We start from the raw sequence: 17,246 nt of genomic DNA on the forward strand, positions 1-17,246 counted from the left end.
TACAAATAGAGGCAACCACAGCAAGACAGTAAGTGAGGCTTCTTTTCTCCTCACGCCTGTGCCAGGGGGGTGCATGCAATGGGAGGCTGTGAAAATGTGCAGAGGATGAGTGATGAATGGATCCTGAAAGGGGTTATGAGTGTAGATGCTGGCTGGTGGTTTGCCATTCAAAGTTGAGAAATATGAGCGTTCGGGAAAGGCGACTCGTGCATGCGCTGTGTCTGTTGGACAGAGTGAATGATGTGAGGTGATCAGACTGGGCTGGTGTCGCTTGTTATCTGTAGTTTGGCTGCAGCAGCGTGAGAATCTGATCTTCCTTTAAAGAGACAGAGGTTCCCTTAAAACAAGAGGTGTACAGAAAGAATAGGTGAATACTGAATCAGAATTTAGGAAGTTTTTCTGGATATATATGTGGCATTGCTGTGAGAGAAAGAGCTTGGCATAGAAAGATTATCATAATGACAATTAAATGATACATATCAGCTCCTTGTGCAGAGTGCAATATGTTTTTTTTATATGTATATGTATAATATGTATTTTAAAGGGAGAAGCCTGATATGCAGTATCCTGTCACACCCTGAAACACACCCACCCACCCACATACACTGGCATGTTCTTCCTCACGGACTGATCTGAAAGTGTGGCAGCTCTCTCGTATGATTGCATCTCTTAAATGCCACACCAGTTTTCTTTCCTGTACACTGCCTTTTGTCTTTCTTTCTTATAAGCATATGCAGTGAATGACAGAATTGGCTGTTAAAGGGATAGTTCACGCAAAATGAAAATTCTGTCATCAGTTATTCCCTCTTATGTCATTTCAGATTTTTACGACTGCCTTTATCCTGTGGAGCACAAAGGGTGCAATACTGAATATTATACTGGTCACCCTTTCCATGCGATTATATTGAACTGATGATTCAAAAAGCATCACTGGATGTGGTCCATACGACTAGTGCACTATATTCCATGTCTTATAAATCCATGCAAAAGCTTTGTCAGTACAGATTAAAATTAAGGTTATTATTTAATGATAATCTTTGTGCACAAATCAATACCACTGGGTTTTGTGAAGCGCATCAACCGATTCATTAAAAAGATCTGACTTGATGTGATCATGAATCCACAAACATGCCAAGGAGAGCCAGAGCAAATGTCAATATTTTGAATGAATAGCAGCTTAAGTTCTTTTATCTTTTTGTCACACAGAACTATTGTATAACGTCAGATGATGCAGATCATTACACCTCTGACAGTCATATGGACCCCTTTGTATGATGTTTTTGTGTTCTTTCTGAAGCTTAAAAGCTTCTGTATCCATTAAGTGTATTTCTGTGTGTAACCGAACATAGAAACGGTCATAAAAATTTCACCTTTTGCTTTCAATAGAAGAAAGCAAATCATACCCATTTGGGTGGGAAAAAAAAAACTGGTTTTCTAACGTTTGTCTATATTGTTGTGAATATAAGTAGGCTAGGTACTTTTCAGGTGATTCCCATAATCACACAATTCGCTACAGATTCTTCTCCGCCCACAGACACACTGCTGCTCAGACACAACCCACTGAATGCCCCTTAACTAGACAGCCACCTCCTCATCTCACAGGCTAGAAGTGGCACACAAGTGAACCAACAAGCAAACATTCTCTCCTCTGCACGGATGTGAAGAGATCTTGAGTCTCAGTGTGCTGCTTTCCCGAGAGTGTGTGTTGATTTAGTTTGGGACTGTCCCCTGCCTTTATCTGCTGAATCTATTATTAGAAGCCTTTGTTTTTCGCGTATATCTTCCTCTGATACATTGTCTGTGCTCAGAAGAGGGAAATTGTTGCAGGTCTTTGCTGCGGGCACCCATAATTACACGATATATGTATTTCTAGCCAGTTATTGAGACAGAGAGAGAGAAATAACATGGGGGAGGGAAAAATAAGCAATGAAGCCAAAGAGAAATGAAGATCTGTGGATAAAAACTTCTAACAGCTGTGTATATATATATATATATATATATATATATATATATATATATATATATATATATATATATATATATATATAAATATATATATATATATATATATATATATATATAAATATATACATTTGCCAATATTAGGATAAGTGAAGCAAAAAATTCCTGATCTGTTTTCCTGGCACAGACATTGTGGCAGAATGGTGTTGCCAACATTGCATGCAATAAAACATTTCTTCCTCAGTCACATGCTGTCACAACTGTCACCCGCTCTCTTTTCTCACACCCTCTATGTCTTCCCTTAAACACACACATGCACTTAGAGTCTGTTCTGGTGTAGTGTGAGTTGTTCGCTTCGGGGGAAATGAGATAGGATGACAGAGTGGATAATCAGACAAAGGCATACAAAGAGAGTTAAAATTAGCCACATGGAATGGGCCATTGATAAATTGGGAAACTAGAACGCCACTGACACCCTTCCACTCAATGCTCTGGAAAACCCGGCCTCTCCTCTTGTTTGCATTGCCCCATGCATAGCATGCATACACATGGATGTGTCCAGGGTAGGGGTGTGAAAACCACATATTTATTATCATATTATACTTAGTCATGTCATGAATCCTCAGCAGTCATTATCTCAAGTCTTCAGTGTCACATGATCCTTCAGAAATAATTAAAATTTGCTGCTTAAGATACATTTTGTATTAATATCAGTCTTCCAAACAGAAGTGATGCTTAAAGGGATCACCCAAAAATAAAAATTCTGTCATTAATTACTCTGTTCCAAACCCGTAAGAATTTCGTTCATCTTTGAAAAACAAATTAAGATATTTTTTTGTTGAAACCCAGAGAACTTTCTGACCCTCCATAGATAGCAAGGGTCCTACCATGTTCAAGGCCCAGAAAGGTACCAAGAACATCAACAAAATAGTCTGTGACATCAGTGATTCAACCAGAAATGTATGAAGCTATGAGAATACTTTTTGTGCGCAAAGAAAAAAAAAAAAGACTTCCAACCATTTTTCTTCCTTGAGTTACCATCTACAACCATTATACTACACTCTATTAAGAGTACCATGGCACATACATGTTGTAGAAACACGGATGCGCTGCGCCTCGTTTATGTACAGAGGAAAGCACGTGCATGTGTCATGGTACTCTCCATAATAGCGGTAGATGGTAACTTGGGGAAGAGGAATTGTTAAATAAAGTTATTTTAGTTTTTCCGCTCAAAAAGTATTCTCATAGCTTCATAAAATTACGGTTGGACCACTGATGTCCCATGGAATATTTTAACAATGTCTTTAAAACCTTTCTGGGCCTTGAACGTTGTAGGATACTTGCAGTCTATGGATGGTCAGAAAGCTCTCGGATTTCATCAAAAATATCTTAATTTGTGTTCTGAAGATGATCAAGGTCTTAAGGGTTTGGAACGACATTTTTCGTTTTTAGGTGAACTATCCCTTTCATTTTTTGGTGGAAACCATTATACTTTTTCAGGATACTTTGATGTATAGAAGTTTAAAAATCATTTATTTGATGAAAAAAATAATTTGTAACATTGTAAAAATCTTTACCGTCACTTACTGTCTAATGCATCTGTGCTGAAGAGAAGGACAACTATAGTACTGCAGGTATGTGAGAGTAGCGTCATCCATCCTGACCCATCCTTAGTATTTCTTTCCAGTTATTTCATATTTGTATTTGTTGCCTCTTCCACGTCTTCGTATAGAGACATGCTGGTATGTGCAAGTACTGCTGCTCTCCTTGTAGTTCAAACACTTCTCTCTCATTATGCACATTATTAACACATCCTCACACTCGTAACAGTAAATGAGGAGAAATGTTCTCATCTCAACATAGTAACAGCTCACACCATTTCAGCAGGCTTAGATAAATGATCACACACACAACTCAAATCTACTGCAGATGTGGACAACCTGATGACTGTCACACAGAACAATTCTAATCAATGTAATCTGAAGTGCTTCTCACATTGTCCTTTGAAACTGTATTGACCTGATACAGGGTGGTTGTCATCTGTTGGTTGGTTCATAAAGTGGTTTATTTTGTTTAGTTGAAGTTGAAGTTGAAATGAGTAGACACAAATGTGGCATTCAACACACATATTTCCACCCTGAGCGTTTTCTAATAACACATTTGCCTGTCTAAGCTAATGAATCGAGGCAGTGGGCGCTACCTGGCCAGCATGGATCGATACCAATGGATCTGTGTGAATTAGGCCAGCGTGGAGGCCTGATATAGTGTTCACTGTTTCATTCCTCTTCATTTTACTCAACTCCTATCAGGTTGTGTTTGTGCTCAGTTCCATCCTGGCTTTTTAGCTGTTGCCAACCACTTCCCCTCCTCCTCGTCCACTCTTTAAGCACTTTACTTTTCTGTCCCCTGTACAATCAGTGAGTTTTTCTTGCCCTTTCATCCTTTACTCTCTCTCTCTGTGTTTGCCCAACGGTTGAAGATGGTGAATCTCTCCCTCCTCTAATATTTACCGTGTAGGCTCTTGAGGGGCAGAGTTCAAGCTTTCAGGATTTAGCCCAGTTGTTTTACGCACTTCCGCTCACGTTTTTTCCCCTTCTCTCATTCTGCTCGCGGTAAAGGACTGATCTGGGACAGACGGTCTCCCTTGTGCTCTGGCCTACTTCAGCTCTGTCCTTTCTCTCTCACCTCCCCAAACTCCTCTTTTCCACTTTCCATCTGTCTCTCGCTCTTTTGCCTTGAGTGTGTCTCTCTTTGGCGTTTGGGCCGATGACTAGTTTTGGGCGAAGTTCAGTTCTGTTCAATTTTATTTATATAGCACATTTAAAAACAACCATGGTTGACCAAAGTACTTAACAGTGTCCGGTAAAAATAAGTCACTTGTAAAACTTATGCATGACAAAGTTACATTGCTTTTATAAAAAGTTATGCTGTGTAACATTTTTTCTCACCACTTTCTTCACCAAAGTTGAAGCACTTTGCTTGGCTTACATATGTTTTTTTTTTTTTTTTTTTTTTTTTTTTACTGTGCCGTGGACAAGTGGTTTTCCACTGACAAGTTTTGTGTCACATAAAGGCTTTACTGTGAAAAAATTGCACACTGATTGTCATGACAATGACAAGATTTTTGGCGGCCATACCTGTGAGCTCAAGGACAGAGGAGATCTACTGCTGCTCTGAGGCATCAGCCAAAAACAGAGTACAGCTGGATTTTTCTTTTGGAGCTCTATTTTCGTTTAGTAGCAGCATTTGAAGTTTTTATACTACAAACCTCACTGTGGATTGAAAGAAACTGTGCCAAGCTCAGTGCATTATATGCTCATTAAAAGTTAATTTTCTTTCTGACTAAAACAATGTCTTTTTAAAAAACTTTATATGAACACTTAAGTGCTTCTATAATTTCAGCAGATAAATTTTTGCATACATATGCAAATCTGATCATTGTCCTTGAAATTTACTTACCCTCATGCTATGTCCTGGCATAAACCTGCATTTGCTTTATTTCTTCTCTGTGTGTGTGTGTTTATCCTTAAAATGAAATTCATTAGGTTCCAATGTTTTTTTGGAACCCAGCGTTTTTCAAAATAGTGAAGTGTTTTCAAGTGTTCTACAGAAGGATTTTTGTTTCTGCATGGAAATGATTTGAAACGGCACATGAATGCACAAACGATTGCAGAATTTGCAGTTTTTGTGGGATGAACTATCCCTTCAAATGTAATATTTGGAATATAGTCATCCTGGTTTAATGGTGTAAATGATCTGATAATGCAACTTGCATTATTTTGTTTTGATTTCTGTTCCTCAGAATTGGATGTTGCTTTGCTGGTGTACCCACCAGTCTTTTTTTTTTTATCTTAGCAAAACTTCCTGGGTCAACTATCTTCATCAAAGGGTAAGGGCTTGATGACTTGCCTTAATTGCAGGTAAATAGCATAACATTGCTGGTCCACCAGCTAGATAAGCACCAAACCAAGACAATGTTGTTTTAAGCTGGTTTTCTCAGGCAAGGAGGTTGATGTTGATCAATAGTTTTTGATTGCTGAAGTGTTATATAGGGACAGGTGTCATGCACTCTGGTCGTATCTGGCTTGGGCAGAATAGGAGTGTTGTGCCAAAGGCCCCTTGTACTGACAGAGCTGTTTCCCCATGTGATTGAAAAAAAACCTAAACACAAGTCCTGCTGCTGAGATTGGTCTAGCACTTTGGAAATTCAAGCAGAGTCAGCGTGAGATGATGTCGGCATTGGTGTGAGTACAGGGCATTGGGGTGTTTCTCACAGCAGTGGTTGAGCGTGTGTATGCACATAAGTAGAACAGAATCCCTTTGTTAAATCTCAGAGGGCATCATCACTCTCTTTTTCTTTCAGTCACTCACTTGCAAAAATGCAAGAGAAAGATGGTTGCATGCTGCTGTTCTTCTTCCTTCCTGCTCGCTGCATGAGTATGTGCTCATTGATGCCAATTGATCTGAGCGATTGGCCGCAGTCTCCTGCAATTCTGTGGACCGGATCCCAGTGTATTAGTGCTAATTGCACCATTGAGAGGGAAAGAGGGATGCAGCAAAAGAGGGGGAGTGGGGCATGAATTTTCCCAGCAGTCACCAGTGCATCATCAAAGTACAGCTATTTTTAGACTCAGAAGCATTGGTGGTGAGCCGGTTGGCCCAGAACAGCAGTTTTAAACTGCCGTGGCAGTGCATTATGCCCCATATTGACTTTTCTATGGACCGGTTCGCTGCTTATGCGCATTTATTAAGTGTTGATGTTCAGGTTCAGTAAGACGACTCTTAGGAGTAAATGTAATACTCCATATCAGGGGTTTTTAAACTGAGGTCCACTTGGGTGTCAATAGAAAATTACATTACATTTTATTGACAGCCATTGTTTTATATTTACAGTAAAAATAAAAATCAATCAGCATATAGTTGTGCAAACATATGTCTTATGTATTTTTGTGTCTAAGCATATCTATGTAGTTACAACAAGAGTCACTTAAGTAAGAATGTCCTACGAGATATATATGACCCGAAAATATTCAAATTGTGAATTGGAATAAGTTGATGGATACATGACACTTCCTGCTAAACCGAACCATAAAATTCTGAATCAGTGACTTGGACTAAGGCAAGAACATGTTTGTACTGTGTTTTATTGATTTCAGTCAATCAATACATACATACATACAGTACATACAAAAAAGAACTGGTAGTAGAAATAGCAAGAATAATCAAACCAAACAAATTTTCAAAAAATGTAATTGCTCAATTAAATTTGATCACATTATATTTTGGGCTTTTTGTCATCAAAAATGTTAAAGGGGGGGGGGGGGGGTGAAATGCTCGTTTTCACTCAATATCCTGTTAATCTTGAGTACCTATAGAGTAGTACTGCATCCTTCATAACTCCAAAAACTCTTTAGTTTTATTATATTCATAAGAGAAAGATAGTCTGTACCGATTTTTCCCGGAAAAACACGAGCGCCTGGAGGCGTGACGTGTGGGCGGAGCTAAAGAATCACGAGCGCCAGTTGCGTTGACAGCGTTTGGAAGCTGTGACAGCTGTGAAGGCTGAAACTGAACGAGAGCAGCAGCAGCAAGGACTCGCTCGAGTGGGGCTCGAACCCGGGTCTCCGATGGGAGGCGGACACACTAACAAGGAGGCAGAGATATTTGAAGCAGTTTTACTCACCGCCTGTGGTTCCAACACACAATTGTGACCCTTTTTCGTTGGGATTGCATCATCCTTAAGAAATAAACGATACGCAAATCCGTCGTCAAACTGGCCCTTGTTTGTAAAACAAGCATCTTCGAAATGCAGGGAACAAACACAAACACTTGCACAACTCAGTTGATGCTCTGTAAAAATAAACTCCATCCACTGGTCCCTTAATGCTGTTTTTTTTTTGGTAATCTGTGCAGGGTTGTCTTGCCCTGGCAACCAAAAACACACTCCTTTTTTGACATTTCGCGACGCTCTCGCTCTGATCAGTGATTGTCTGTGCTCAGCCTCTCTCTGCTCTGCTATACGGGAGCGTGCGCTCTTCCGGCAGAAGTGCCCTCAGGACCCATATAAGGAAATTCCGCTCCATCTAACGTCACACAGAGCCATACTCGAAAAAAACTTTCCGAAACTTGTGACAAACCGGAAGGAGTATTTTTGGAACAGAAAAACTCCTTCAAACGTACAACTTAATTTTTAACTTTGTCCATGTTTAGCATGGGAATCCAACTCTTTAACAGTGTAAAAAACTCAGTATGCATGAAATAGCATTTCACCCCCCCCTTTAAGGCCCCTGTTCCGTGTGATGCCTGTTACTAAAAATCAAGATGCCCCCACCTCCCCAACAATCTTTTTCTTTGAAGTACTGAGCTTTGAAGTTTTTTTTTTAAATTTGAAGTTGGACCTTCTAATGTAGTTGTGGAAAATTTGGGAACCTTGGAGTCAAAAAGGTTGAGAACCACTGCTGTATAAACACGGACTGATTTTTTTAATCAAAGTTAGCAGCCTCTAAAGACTTTTAAGCGCACAAATATTTCACCCTTCTCAGTTTGCGTAATATCATTCAGTCTATTATCAATCAGTAAACCATATCAGGCAAATGGACAAACATGTTTAACTTGTGTTTTTGTGTTAGCTGATCAAAACTACAATGAAGAATGAGTAACAGTATGTTGGTGTGTGGCTAAGAAGCGCTCATCTTCATTCAGAGGGATTATGCTGCTGAGACCTGCTTAATGAGGACGGGAGACAATCAATTACTCATGAATACTTCTGCATAAAATCACTTTTGTTTGCACAATCATATAGTTGCACACAAAACCTGTAGTAATCCAGCCACGCTTGCTTTTCTGCAGTTGTATAATAAAGCGACACAGCTTCTGATGAGAATATCAGTGTGCAAAAATGGCTATAGCTCACCCCTGCAGATCCGGGAAGACTGAATTCCATTAAGGCAAATGACGCTATCCGGTTTGTTTATTAGGAACGTGTTTTAGAGTTGTGCCAAACAGATTAACTCTGTGTGTGATCCACTGCATTGGTTGATGAATAGCTCGTTGGAGGCCAGTGGTGCATGTCTGCTATCCTTCAGTCTCTGCTCATCTATTGCAAGTCTAATGGCCACATACTTCAGCCTACATTGCAGCAGCTATGCTAAATTTGCAGATGTACTTCCTCATATGCTGGCAGGTTTGTCTCAGTTTATCAGTGTCAGGCGCACACAGACCATCAATCAACCTTCAGCTTAGCTGCGGTGGCAGTGTCAGCTCAAGTCAACAATTAGATCAATAGGCTTTTAAAGCTGTCCTTCCTGTCAGTCATGTCCTTTTTTAGGTTAATGTTGCACTGTGAGTTGGCATGGAAATTTGTATAAGATCACCTATTATTTTGTGTAATAAGTTCGATTTGTGAATGTTTATTTAGAATTTGACATGTGATTTTTGTCTTTTTGATTGTTTTTAGCATTTTTCTGGGTACTTAAAGGGATAGGTCACCCAAACGTGTAAACTGTCATCATTTACTCACCCTTAGGTTATTCCAAACAAGTATGAACACAAAATAAGATACTTTGAAGAATGTTGGTAACCAAACAGTTGACTTAGAAAAAATTCTATGGAAGTCAATGGCTACCGTCAACTGTTTGGATACCAACATTCTTTAAAATATCTTCTTTTGTGTTCAGCAGAAGGAAAAAAACTCATACAGGTTTGAAACAACTGGAAGGTGAGTAAATGATGACAGAACTTTGTATATTTAGTATCAATGTGAGTCTGGCTTCATTGAACAAGTGTCTTCAAAAACAAGTGTTTTGGAAGTCACTGGAGTTAATACAGGACTGAAAAATGAATATTGACTCTAGAATATTTTCAATGACATTTTCAAGCTTTCCTGGAACGTGGGAACACTGCTGATATGTGTTTACCAAGAATACAAGTATAGGCCCATTTTTTTTCTTTCTTTTTTTCCATTTGAGAAAAGAAAATCGAAAATGATTCATAACAGTTCTTCTTTCACCAAAACAGGTGCATGTTCAAGCCTAAAGCTATTAGCCTGAAGAGATGAGCAATATGTGACAGCATAAATTATAAGAAAACAAGAGTCCATCTGTGCACTTGCAACACGTTTTAACAAGCCCTAGTTTTGAGTCATATTTTACACATCTTTTTATGAACATGTGGCAGTGACCTACCTTATTATGTATAGTGTCATGATGCTTATCACTATTGTGGGGCTTTCTGGAATATTTGGTCAATCACAGCATAAATCTGTCAGGTATTTCGTATTATTTGCCATTTTCTATTCACCGCTCATCTGAGTAAGTGAAACTGGCACTACTTTGATGTCTCTCATATCTCATTGCTCTCTCATTTAATACAAATGCAACTGCCGTGGCCTTGCCTCTTAGTTATCAATTGTACTGAAAATGAAAAATACAGCTTCAGTATTAATATTACAGTAATATTGCTGCAAACTGCCCAGAGTCAGGGTCTTGTCCTAATCACTTTTTACACTTCAAACCCTAGTGCCTTTAAATTGTTTTAGGACTCAGGTCAAAGATTTTTAAACAGTAATTTTGGCATTTATGCAGTTAGTCACATTTCTTTACACATAATTCTTTGCTGTTGGTATTGTTGTAATGTTTTGTGCTGCCATCAAACATATTGAGATTTTAATCTCAAGAGACTGACCGGATAAAATAATAATATTTTGAAAAAATAAAAATAAAAAAGAGGTCTAAATGGTAGAAATGACTGTAATACTCTCTCACATTGCAGCAATGGGATGATGTGTCCTCAGGTGTGTCAGAGCAGTTATATTGCCCTCACTATGTGCTCAGTCATCCGTTCATCCCATTTCTAAAAGATTATGGTGAATGAGCCAGACCCTCATCCACCCCAGGATCCTGGTTTTGATCCTCTTCTACAGCCTGTGCGTAGCTGCAGGCCTTATTCAGAAAGCTGTGGGAGGGTCATCCAGACAGGCAGGCATCTGGAGATTGTGCCGTTCAGCTTGGGATGATGGATTCAGCAAAGATTGGCGTGATTGGCTGGAGTGGCTGTGTGCATTAATAATGGAGGCGCTGCTGGTTGTATTTATAGAAAGATTGGAGGGTGGTGGCACTGTGAATGGGGAATGATATATGACAGATCCTCCCTAACTAATCAGCCGCCCGCCGGCGGTAGGGTCCATGTACACTGCATGTACACTGGCAGACTTTGATGCACACAAACAAACATAAACTTGCAACTTTCAGTGCTCCATTTAGCTGAAAACATCTTTTCATTTCTCGTGTCTGAAGGTCTGTCTAAACAGTTAAAGAAATATTTTGGGGTTCAAAATATTCAATATTCAAGTTCAATGGGGCATATGCCAAAACTGGTCTCATCGCATCTGTTTTTCAGAGAAATTATGTAATAAATATTAATAGCAGCATGAACTGACGGTGATAATAAAGGCAATCAGCTAAGCTGCATATTTATTTTTGTTGTTGGCATTTTATTGGGTTTTAATGTCTGAATGATAGTAAGAAAAATAATTAGAAAAAAAAAACACTTTTAGATATCACTTTATGTGATGGACAGTTTAGGCTCATCTTTGGTAGCTCCTTCTCTGGTAGCATCTTGAGTATAACTGCTCCATATTTAATGAAGCACATACACATCTGGTTCACATACCTGAACCAGAAGCAGTAACCTGTTTTACACAATACAGAAGTTTGTTGTGCATAACCACAATTGACAGCCCTTGGCATGACGTTGATTTCCTAAAAAAAAAACAACAACAACAAAAAAAACACCTACAATGGAAGTACATGGGGCCCATTTTTAAGCATTTAAAAGCAGAAATGTGAAGGTTATACTTTTTTTTTTATAAAAGCACTTAAATTCAGTTTTTGGTTTGTTATGTTATAATGGTAACAAAGTTGCACAAATGTTCACACAAAGAAAGGAGTACGTTTTATTCTCGCTGTAGTATTGTTGTTGCAGCCATGTCGTGAAGATGTTGTGTGTTTCGTTGTGAAAGCAACGCTTCTTTGATTTGTCCTCCAAAAGAGAAGAAAACTAGAAATCAGTGGTTAACTTGTATTTACAACACTGTTCCAGAACAGTTCAACCCAAATATTCAGATGCGTGCAGCACATTTTACAGAGGACTGTTCCCTGGGAGAGTAGCATACAATGGCAGTGTTCTGACAAATAATGCTGACACACAGGCTTTATGTTTTCATAAGTGAAGGATTTGCCACTGATGATTCAAACTGAGTTTTTAGCAGTGTAGAGTAGCGCTTGTTGTTTGTCGTTCCTCCAATCACATATGCAAAGATGGTTTTATGTTTATTCAACACTATGCAACTCGACATTTAAAAACATCTTATAATCAGTAATTATGTCCCCACTGGATGCAACAAATGCCTCGTTTGTAAAGGATTTAGTTGGTTTTGTCTTGTCACACCGGGACACAGTATGACAGTATGGTGAGGGGCATGTAACGAATGCACACAGGAAACGATGGATCCAAATGCAGTGTTTTAATGGGGTAATCCAAAATCAATCCAAAAACAGGCAAGAGGTCATAACCATAAAAATCAGTCCAAGAACAAGAAACAAGAAAACCACAAGGGAACACGAGAAAGCCGGGTGATGGAAAACAAGGTCTCACTGAAACAGAATGAGACAGGCTGGTTCATATGGACAGGTGAAAACGATGAAAGTGGAGACAGCTGAGTGCAATATCAGGTGTGCAATTAACAGTGATGAATGGGACAAAGGCTCGTGGGAAATGTAGTGCCTGCAGTGGGGTGACTATGGGGAAGTGTGACAACTAGTGGACACCCAGGGAAACACAAGGCGTTTCTCAATATCAAGGATACTTCCTTGGCTGGACTGATCCTTCCAAGTCACTTCCTTAAGAGGCTAGGCGAGAGTCCTCTTTAGCATTTGGAGAACACGTAAATGGAACAGCCTAGCAAGTGCACGTAATTGCGTCATTACGTCAGTGAAAAGGTCTGTTTGAATAACGCTTTTAATGGTATCGTTAAATTACTTTGGACAACTTAACTAGTTATTTATAAAAGAAATGGTAGTAATTTGTACTGGCATTTAAATGTCAAACTTTACTTATATTTACTACAGTTATAACAAATGTTTGGTAACGTAAATAAAAACCGTTAACGCTCCGACATTTTTGCATTTTTGAACTAACGTTAGATGGCAAAGCTGCGCGCATAGGATTGTGGGTGATTTGAGAGCTCAAAATATACACATATGCATCCTTTCCTGTGTATGAGATATTCTTCGAACCAAGGACTAAAATTCCGAGGATCCTCGACATTGGAACAGTCCTTCGACGGATGTCGATGACGTAGCATCCTCGAAATACTGGCTTCCGAGGATCCTTCCTTGACATTGAGAAACACCTACAGACCAGACACTGTGACAGGTTGTACATTTCCATCACACGCTTGAGGCATTCAGCCAATAACAACACACTGGATAGTTGGCCAATCAGAGCACACCTTGCTTTTCAGAACGATGAGCTTTGTAAAACTTGACACGTTTGAGAAGGCGGGGCATAGAGGAGAAACAATAATGTAAAGTATGTGTAAAATAATCTGTTTATTAATGTTAAACCAAATAAACACATTTCATTACACCAAACACACAACATAATGTTCTTTTTTAGCAACGTCATATGACCCCTATTAAGTCTTGTGGCTACACCATTGAAAGTGAAACTGGCCCCCTTCATATTTATTGTAAGTCACTCTCATTGTTTTGCTGCTGATTGAAAGCTTGTATTAAACCCAATGTATTTCTTTAAGCTTTTCTCACAGGCACAATGGATTAAATATTTTTTCCATAATATCAAGGCTTAAGACTTCTGGCTTCCTTTCAACATAAGGTCAGTGATGTTGGCTCTTCAGACTCTGTCCAGGTGGCTGCTCTTATGTTATACAGGGCGCAGATTCTCCAGAGCTTTGGTAATTACGAAAGAAGACTACGTAATGATGGCCATAATCGTCACATTAACATTTGAAAGCAGAAAGCTTTCACACTAGACAGGATTGATTTTATTCACACCCCTCAAATGCATTATTGCCAGATTATTGCTTTATTTTCAAATCAGCCATGGACCATTGCCTGCAGCGCCCTAATTGATCACAGTCTTAGAGATTAGAGCTAAGAAACCAGCATCACTTGTGTTGTGTCTCAATCAAAGAGATTATTAGAAAGTGATTTTACAGAATCAATAATATGATTTATTGAGTTACACTAAATATGTTAACAATACAGTCAGAAGATTCAGTAAAATTGCGCTTTGTACTGCATTTTAGGGAATTTTCAGATGTTTCTTCATGCATCTTTTCTAGATGTAAAAAAAATAATGCTGTTGTGAAATGGCACTTTATCATTTCTGTCATACGCATCATTTAGCATTGTCCTGGGAGCATGCATCCCTACGTTTCCTCAAGCAGAATGTGCAGTTTTGTGTGACAGCTGTGGATTTGGAGTCTTGTGAAAGCTGGGGGAATGTTAATCATCTTTTCTGTTCTTTTTATTGCTTTGAATAATTTAAAATGCAAACACAGACAGGAGTTGAAGCGTGCACACGTATTGTCGAAGCTGAGGGCCCTGGAGGAGAGGGAGGGGGAAGAGAAGTACTGTTTGAATTGTTGCCATATTGATTGGCCTATATAGAATAGATTAGAACGATTAAAAGACGATTCCTTGTGTGTTGGTTTTCCCCTTTCATTCACAATTAGAACACACAATAGTCAAATTTAAGCTTCAGCATCTTGATGCTCTTCTCTCTGTTTTCCATCTGACACTCTCCACTAAAATTAATTGAGAATATGAAGGCTGCTGTCATTAACCATCAAAGGCAGAAGCTTTTAGAGGCAGTAGTTAGTGTATGTTAATGGATAACGATTAATGCACGTAAAAAAACATGTAGCTGAGATAAAAGCCAATCTTATCTCTCTTTATGTTAAACTATTTATGAATAGATGCTAAGCTAATGATTTTGAACGCAGTGAGAATTTGTGGAATGAAGGGTTTGATGTGTTCAAGTACAGGTAAAGATTCTTTATTGGCATCTGTGGTTCCATATAGAACCTTTAACATCCAAAGAATTTTTCAATTCCACAAAAGGTTTTTATTGTGGGAAAAAAAGTGCTTCAGACGATCAAAATGTTCTTTGAGGAACCCAAAATGGTTCTTCTGCGTTGCAAAACCCCTTTTGTTGCCTTTTTAAAAGGAATATAAAGAGAATTTTCATTGTTCATTGTCATGTCTTTTTGAGGGCCGGCAGGAATATTTATTATTGATTCCGGTGAAGGTGGTTAGAAAGCTGCCCACAGAACTCCTTTAAATACCAAGCAGCTTCACATCCGTGACATCAGCACCCCGTATAATATTGACACTGCCTTCTAAATGTCAAGTCACTATCATTTACCCAATATGACACTTCTTCACAGTATTTTATGCTCAGATGGTGAAAAAAAAAATGTGGTGGTTTTAAATTGATGGTTAAAGTTTTGATACTGCAATTCAATCTGTCAGATCCCAGTGAGGAAGATGATGTGTCACTGGCTGGTTTGGAGCATTGAATATTAGAAAGTGACAGCAACTAGATTGGGTCAACTGTGGCCTAATGGGTAGTGAGTTGGACTTGTAACCTGAAGGTTGCAGGTTTGAGTCTTGGTGTTGGCAGTAGTTGGGTGGGGGGAGTGAATGAACAGTGCTCTTTTACCCTCAATACCCATGGCTGAAGTGCCCTTGAGATAATTCACTTTTCACTGCTGTGTGTGTGCACTTGGATGGGTTAAATGCAGAGCACCAATTCTGAGTATGGGTTATCATACTTGGCAAATGTCACGACTTTCATCTGTTTGATGGATGGCTCAACGCGTCAGAGCATGTTTATGTGTGTGTGTCATATGCTTTCCTACAAAATACAGCATTTTCAACACGTTCAATGAAGAAAGGTGCTTAAATATTTAATAAAATTTTTTTTTAAATTTTATATTTGAAATTAAATGTAGGCTACATGTTTATATTATGATTTCTGCAATCTTTGTAATCCGAAATTAATTAAATTAACAATAAATATTTATATGAAGTAATAAGTTTAATAATAACAAAAAAAACTAACATTTTATATGCTATTTCATAACTCATAACAGTCACACTTAGTTCATAACTCATAACAGTCACAAGTTTTAGCAATGGTAAATGTTTTGTAATGTGTGAAAATCATGCATTAACATGAATGCTAAACATGTCTAATATTAAGTAATTGTTAGGTAAAATGAGCTTCTATTTATTTTTCTACAAGGAATGGAGTATTTTTGGATTATTCAATTAATGTCAAAGTTATAAAAATGTTGTATTATTTGTTGTACGATGCAGTCAGCATGTCAGTGCTTCGAAGATAAGATGTCACTCAGAAACTGCTAGTACATTTCAATTACAAATAAAGCAAGTAACGTTAAATTAAATGTGAAAAAAAGTATGAAATAGTATTTTATTATAAAACATACTTCAATAATCTTTGTTTTGTTTACAACCTAAAAAAAGTGCAACGTGGGATTTTTGCCTCCACATTTTTTTTTTTTAAGTTGTGATACAGTTTCATAATCTTTTCCATTTTGTTTCATTACAGTACCAGTGCTCGGTTTGGCCTGTGTTTGTGGAATTGAATTTGACATCTGTCGCAGAGGAAGAGAGAGCATGTACTTGTCTGAGTGCAAGCTCCACTGATCCAGTTTCGTCCCGCCTTCCCTCTCAGCCATCTCTCTCAAACAGACACACAGAGACATTTCAATCCTGTGTTTGCTCACTCAAATCCCTCTGACGACTGTATCATGACAAAATATGTCCCTCACCAAATGCCAAGTCAGCTTGGCTTGCACCTGAGGGAGCCGTGGCAAAACAGCAGTGCATTCTGTCAGGAAACCACAGCCTGAACTGTAGCAGTTCTGTCAAACACCATCAGCTGGAGGAAGCCCTCAGGCCACACAGCACTGTCTCAAACACATTAAACCAGCTTTATTTGACATGTTAATACAGCTGTGGTTTACCCAAGTATGTCATCATATTTTTATGGAGGTTTAGTTTGCAGGAAAATCCGTTTGTTTTCCTTGTTTGGCTGAGAGGAAATCTTCCATTTAGTTTTTTAACTCTAAAACACATTTATTTGCAAACCAAATACTCCACCTCAAGATAACAAGAAAAAACTGAGATCTCCTCAGTTTAAAGAGTTATTGCACAGAAATGATTAAAATATCA

The 17,246-nt window shown here is 38.5% G+C and overlaps 1 protein-coding gene across 1 annotated transcript in view; it reads left to right on the forward strand.

Moving 5' to 3' along the window:
• LOC127953690 (SH3 and multiple ankyrin repeat domains protein 1) overlaps positions 1–17,246 on the forward strand; it is a 108,042-nt gene continuing 90,796 nt past the window's right edge. The window contains exon 1 of the mRNA XM_052552958.1: positions 1–28. The gene's annotated coding sequence lies outside the window, so the exon portion shown is untranslated. The remainder of the gene's footprint in view (positions 29–17,246) is intronic.

Source organism: Carassius gibelio, chromosome B3 (assembly GCF_023724105.1).
Source record: "Carassius gibelio isolate Cgi1373 ecotype wild population from Czech Republic chromosome B3, carGib1.2-hapl.c, whole genome shotgun sequence".
Classification (NCBI taxonomy): domain Eukaryota; kingdom Metazoa; phylum Chordata; class Actinopteri; order Cypriniformes; family Cyprinidae; genus Carassius; species Carassius gibelio.